Source organism: Neltuma alba, unplaced genomic scaffold (genome assembly GCF_004799145.2).
Source record: "Neltuma alba isolate B1F8T4 unplaced genomic scaffold, ASM479914v2 tig00012410_pilon, whole genome shotgun sequence".
Taxonomy (NCBI): Eukaryota; Viridiplantae; Streptophyta; class Magnoliopsida; order Fabales; family Fabaceae; genus Neltuma; species Neltuma alba.
Window position 1 is genome coordinate 218921 of NW_021636902.1, and position 7627 is coordinate 226547.

The window sequence follows — 7627 nt, forward strand, 5'->3', positions numbered from 1 at the left end:
GTACATATAGGACTGCTCTTCAATATAAGCAATATTTTTTATCTGAAATTTTAAACTATTCCTTCTATTTTTACCCCTATTAAATATATGTTTTTTTTTAAATTTTTCTGATCCTATTTATTAGTTACTTTCAACATGTTTCACCAAAATTTAAAAAAAAAAAACCTTAATCTCATTGACTTGTCTTAAAATTTAATAATTCAACTTTACCCTTATTTAATATGCGTTATATCTCATGAGAACAAAGTCTACATAACAAATGAAGGATAAAATTTTATATCCATAAGAAAAATTTAATGATGTGACTTATAAATAAGATAAAAAAAAACTTATTTCCCTTTGTCTAATTATAAATAGAACCACATGAGTATTAAATATCATACATTCTCTCTCACTTACTCTCTTTATAAATAAGGGTTTATTTGGAAAAAAAATTACATTGTCACACGCTTATTGTTTTTAAGTTATTTTAAGTAATATTTTAATTTACAAGATTTGGTTACTTTTGCTTATATAGTGGACCGGCAGAATATATGAAATGCTACAGCAAATTATATGAACTTTTCCTTTCATTCTATTATATGGCTTCACCTTGTAACCCAAACTTATTATGAAATGGAGAATTTAATCCAAGGACTTAAGCTCTAAATTCTTACAGCTTAGAGATCATTATAAACATTAATCTTCTAGGGAATGATTTCATTCAAAGATGGATCTATTGATACAAAAAAGTCTTTTTACATCAGCTAAAAAATGCTCTTTATATCGGTTTTAATTTCCAACTTGATATCAACTATTCTGTGCTATTGGTGTATCAGAAGACTTGGTACTCTCAACTTGAGGAGGATGCTTGGAGCCTTTCTTGTGCCGATATAGAAGATAATGTTGGATCATGAACAGGATGTCAAAAATAGTATAAACCTGACATCATCAAATTGTATCATATTTACACTTCACTTTTGTCATTTCCATATATGTTGAGGTAAGAGAATTATATATCCATACCAGATATATCATTACTTTTCCTATATTTCCAGATTAGTTCGCCCAAGAACCTGATGAGATTTGAAATTTTGTCAGTATAAGTTTTACCTTATTAGAATTTTGTAAGTATTGTGACAAACCTTGATCCATGGATTGCATGACCATTTGAACATAGTTTCCTATGCCTCCAGAAAAATCCAACAGAATATTACCAATGCTACAACCTTCTGTACTTTTTCTCATGAAGTTCATCACAGCCTGCAATAATAGAACCTCAATGGGGATGTCATTAATGACATATAATAGTATGCCAACTAAACAAATTAAACGAAGAACAATTTTCAAACGGAGCAAATTAAAACCATTTTTCTAAAAGGAAAAAAAAACACCCCCTTAGCAGGTTATTTATTTTGAATTTTTGATCAATTGAAAGTATAAATATGTTTCTCCCAAGAAGGCTTTGTAAACTGTATTTCTTGTAATATAAATTCCAAAAACTAAAGTTGAATATAAAATAAAATAAATCCTCACCTGGAGAATATATTTTATAATGGTCATACAAACTTGAATGCCATTGGAAAATTGTATAACATACAATTGTAAAAGGAAATAAATTCCAAATCTATATGCATGCTTCATCATATCATTCATTTAATCTATGTATAACATACCATTGTGAAAGGAAGAAAGCATATATAACATACCTTGATATTGAGAGAGAAGCGAGAACCAATAATGTTTAGACAAAGCAATGAAGAAGCATATATATTGCAACAACTGACCAAGCAACTGCGACAATACCACAAGCTAGTTTTGACACTTTTGATTTCCACGCTTTAATAAAGAGTAAAAAAATTTAAAATTACAATTATTATAAAGAAATAACTATATACATATATTAAATATATTTTTTTGTTTATCCATTTTATGTTCTTGTCATGAGAAAAATATCTATTTTGCAAAGTTTATAAAGATAAAAATATGTTTTACACGGCCGAATGCCAATAATTTCATACTATTCTATTTTTTAAAATATTTATTAAAAAACTTCATATCCTGTGAAAATTCAAGATGACTAAGGACCAAAAGCTAAAATTTGTTGCTAATTCTCTACCACCTATTTTTATAGCAGTAAAGGACTTTCTTCTATTGATATTTTTGTTTGGAGCAAGAAACTTACCGGTAGGAATTGGCTCCAGCTACTAGAATAAACTGTGACAGCTATGGAACTAACTACTCCAATTCAAATTTGATTAATGGTAATAAAAGTCATACCACGCCAGTTATATAGCCATTTGTAGGGGAAAAATTAGTATAAAATATCAGTTACTTACAAGATTATTAATGTTCATTTTTCAGTTTTTTCTATTTAATTTTTGTTGGATGTAGAGAAAGAGAACAAAGGTGAGGACGATTTGTAAATATCTCAAGAGAGAAAAAATTTAATAAGGGAAAATTTAGAAAATTGCATCAATTTAATGGATTCCTTAGCATGTAAGAGTTACAAGTGACTTATAATTAATGCTTATTTGTCAATTTTATTATTGCAATTAATATTTAAATGTGACTGTGTTTTTCTATTTTTTTTGCAACCTCATTTAATATGGATAAGTTGGAAAAAATTTCAATTTGAAACACATTTAATGAATTAATTACCACTTTTTGATAGTAATAAATTGGTTAAAATGACTTATATTTGGACTAGAGGGAGTATTACTACTTTGGTCCTTGACATATGATTCACTTGTAACACATCCTTATTAAAGTTTTATCCTTCTTTTACCTTTACAAATCACATTCTCATATCTCTCGTTTCTTTTTCTCTTTTTAATGAGAATTAAATAAGGTGAAAATTAAAAAAATAAGTATTAAATATACCAAAAATAACTTATATTTAGAACCAAAACTTTTCTGTATAAATGATGGGACCAAAGTGATACAAACTATCTATTAAATGATAATAAAGTGATAATAAATTCAACAAAATAGGGAGCAATTAATGTGATGCTCCTTTCGGATCAAAACATAAGCATCAAGTGACTAAATTGAAAAAAACTTAGGTCAACTAAATTATACAATTCAAAAAGTTAGTTAATATTGGTTAAAAAGAATAAATATATAATGCAACTTATATAAATGTCATTGTCAAGTAAGTCATACAGATAGGTTGTAACAATATCCATTAGATGCAAAGTGAGCCCTTCATTTACTATGAGGCTAATCAAGTATCAAAAAGTAGTTGCATCTACTACTGGTGAATAAGTTTCTTCAAAATCGATACCAGGTGTTTATGTAAACCCTTGGGCAACACGTTGGGCCTTGTATCTTGTGATTTCACCCTTTTCATTTCTCTTTCGCACAAAAGCCCATTTATATCCAATTGGTTTTACATCTTCAGGTGTAAGGACTAATGGTCCAAAAACATTTTGCTTTTGTAGCGATTTTAATTCTGCCTCAATCGCATCTTTCCATTTTGGCCAATCCTTTCTTTATTTATATTCACTAATTGATTTGGTTCATGATCCTCATTATCATTCATCACATCAAGTGCTACATTATAAGAGAAAATATCATTGACATCGACTTCACTTCGGTCCTATCGTATCCCATTCATAACATAATTAATTGAGATCTCATCATTTTCACATATTTTAGGTACTTGACTTTCTTTTAGAATTGGGATATTAGCATTGTCTAATGACTCTTCTGGAGTTGCTAACTTTTCTAAATTATTCTCGACTAGGCCATCTATACTTTTAGCTCTTTTTTTCTTTTGAGAATTTTTATCTTTGGAACCAATGGGCCTGCCATGCTTTATGCGTGCTTTAGAATCATTCACAATTGGTTGTCCATCAAGGACATCAATTTTAATAGGAGCATTAATAGCTAGAATATATGACTTTGTTACTCTCTTCGGGTTAGTAAATGCATCTGGTAATTGGTTAGCTAAACTTTGTAAATTGACTATCTTTTGAACTTCCAGTTCATATTCTTTTGTGCGAGGATCAAGATGAGATAGTAATAATTCTTTCTAGCTAATGTCCTTTTTCAACTTATTTTCTCCCCTTATTGTTGGCAAAACCAACTCATCAAAATGACAATCGACAAATCGAGTTGTGAACAAATCCCCTGTTGACGATTCTAGATACTTCATTATAGCAGGAGATTCATATCAAACATATATTCCCATCCTTCTCTGAGGACCTATCTTGGTACGTTGTGGGGGAGTAATTGGAACATATACAGCACATCTAAAGGTTCATAGATGGGAAATATTGGGTTCCTAACCAAAAACCAATTGTAAAAGGAAGGACTTGAGATAACTTGTTGGCTTGATGTGAATTAACATTGCTGCATGTAAAAGTGCATGTCCCCAAGCAAAAATTGGGAGATTTGATCTCATAAGTACTGGTCTCACAATTAATTGTAAACATTTGATCAATGATTTTGCAAGTCCATTTTGTGTGTACACATGAGCCACAAGATGTTCAACATCAATCCCAAGGGACATACCATGATCATTGAAAGCTTGTGAAGTAAGTTCACTAGCATTATCAAGACATATTTTCTTGATGGGAAAATCAGGGAAATGTGCTCTTAGTTTGATTAATTGAGCTAATAATCTTGCAAATACTAGGTCATGCGAAGATCATAAATAGACATGTGACCATCTTGTTGATATATCAATCAGAACCATAAAATATCGAAATGATCTGCATGGTGGGTGTATCAGTCCACAATATCTCCCCATATGCATTCTAGAAAAGTGAGAGGCTCACTTTCTAGTTTTCCTAGTGATGGCCGAACAATTAATTTTCCCTTGGAATATGCATTACATGAGAAAACATTGGATTGTGGTATTTGTTGACTTATCAATGAATGTCTACATGAATTCTCAATTATTTTTTGTATCATAATTGTCCCGAGATGGCCTAACCGGTCATGCCAAACATTAAATTTGTTATCATTTATAAACTTCTGGTTTATAATGATATGTACTTCAATTGCACTAATAATTGTGTAGTACAAGCCAGAAGAAAATGCGGGCAATCTTTCTAGTGTGCATTTTTTACTAGAGGTTGACTTTGTAATAGCAAGATATTTTTGATTTTCCTCAATTGTTGTTTCAAAATGATATCCATTCTTGTGGATATCCTTGAAACTTAACAAATTTCTTTTAGACTTAGTTGAGTAAAATGCACTATCAATGTATAATATTGTTCCTCCAGGTAACAATATATTGGCTCTTCCAGAGCATTCAATCAATTTTGCACTTCCAGATACAATCTAAATGTTGGCTTCTTGCATCACCAAAGAAGAGAAATACTTTTTATTTCAAAGTATTGTATAAGTTGTTGCACTATCAACAAGACATAAATCTTCATGATTGACATCAATAGGAGCTATTCGTCGTTACAAGGAACATAGTCAATAGAGGGGAAGGGGGAAAAAACAAAATTAATAAAAGGAAAATACTTATAATTTTATAAACTTGGAAAAATAACAACATTGAAAGTAGAAACTTTATAAAGAAGATGAAAAAGGAAAAAAAAAAACTAAGTCATAGAAATTTAACTCCACTAAAGTAAATTATTGTTGCACATTCCCATCACCAATCAGGTGATTAATCTTTTCATTAGGATCAACAAAGAAATCAGTAACATCCAAATGAGTGACATCCGTGTTGCCATAATCAGAATCACCCTCTTTACCAACAAAATTGTCTTCTACCCTTGGCAATTTGTCGTTGCCTTTACTTTTATTTTTAAGTGATTCTTGATAAAGGTCAACCAAATGCTTAGGTGTACGAGATGTATGTGACCAATGACCATTGCCCCCACAATGATAACATGAATCTTCAGAGTGGTTATTACTTCTGTGACAACCGTTCTTTTAAAACCCATTTAGATCAAAATTTTCAATTTATTCAAACGATCAACCATGATAGAAAAGAAGAAACCTTAAAATTTTAAAATCGCTATCATGGTTAAAAGAAATAAACTTATAATAAGAGTAACATTGATCGTTACCTTGGGCCTTGGACTTCCAAAGTCCAGAAATATCATCCAACCATTAGCCCAAACCAAACTGATATTTTCAAACATACGAACTGATAAATCAGTTTAATATAAACTATAGAGCTCATTAGTCAAAAGTCAACACTTTCGAAGGAGCGTTACATGCAGAGTCTAAAATGTCTCGGGCCTCCTCACTACCCTATCATACCAGATAGTAGTAATTAAGAGTATTATTTTACAACATGATAGTAGATGAGCCCTATGTGGCAATATATAACAAGTCAGCACATAGAACAAAAGCAGGGAGGCTATACAAGCTATAACAGCACACTATGCCTCCGGAGCCTTCCCTGATAGGCCACCACCGGAACTATCGCCTGAAAATGTTAAACCACAGGGTGAGACAAATGCCTCAGTAACCAACTTTCCAACTCATCATACATACTAACACGTGCTCGTGAGGTGTCAAGTGGGACAGTTATTAATTCTCGAGAACTATAGATATATCCATAGAAATATAATTTCAATCATCCAAACCCTCACTATGGGGGCCAACACACAAGCCACATAAGTCTATCCCTCACTCTGGGGGATCAATCAAACATATGGGCCTATCCCTCACTCTGGGGGACGAATAAGAAGCCACAAAGGCCTATCCCTCACTATGGGGGACGAAAGAAGAAGCCAACCAATGTGCACCAATGGCGGCCTTACCACGTGGTAGGATAGGACTCAATCCAAAATCCAAATAACAACCATCATTCACAATATAATAAAAATGTCTCAATCTTTTCTCAGTATAATCCATAAGATATAAATCATATATCTTTTCCAAACTTCTCAATCACAATTCCAAAAATCCCACAAGACAATTTTCATAACTCAAAAGATATAACATATCTACTCAAGTTTTAAATATCAAACATTATTCTAAAAATAGCAAAATACTCACAAACACATATTAGCACATAACAAGTGGAAAGTGGTTACCTCTCGCCAAAGCAATACTAAGGATTACCACAAGGTCAATCCTTTGCTCAACCAATAATTAATCTACACAATTAATATAACCACATATTAATATAAATTAATTAATTAATTAATTAAACTTCTCTATATTATTTAAATTTTTACTCTAAATTTCCGCAACTCTCATAACTCAAAAATTATTAAGTATTTTAGAAACAACTTAAAATTTCTAACAACCCCAAATTATTTATTTACCATCTCCAAATTATTTATCTTAATAAAAAGGATTTTCAACAATTTCCAAATATAAAATTATTATGTTCTAAATCCTAAAAATCTTCATTTAAGTTTAAACCTCAAAATCACACTATCAAAAATTCAATAATACTTCAAATATTTATAACTAAATAATATAGTCAAAACTTTAATGGTATAACTACCATATATATATTTCCATAAATAATAAACTTTTTAGCTACAATAATTATTTTAAAACCTCCAGTCACCCAATAAATAAAACTAAATCGATTAAAACCTCAATAATATATCAAACAACCCAAATAAATTATTTAACTTAAATTTAATCGGTAAAAATATGGTATATCTCATACATAACAGATTTTCAACTAAATAAACTAATTTAAATACTAAAACTA

The 7627-nt window shown here is 30.5% G+C and overlaps 1 pseudogene; it reads right to left on the bottom strand.

Moving 5' to 3' along the window:
- Nucleotides 1-789: 789 nt before the first annotated feature.
- LOC114726910 (cystinosin homolog) lies at nucleotides 790-5888 on the bottom strand (annotated as a pseudogene).
- Nucleotides 5889-7627: the final 1739 nt, after the last annotated feature.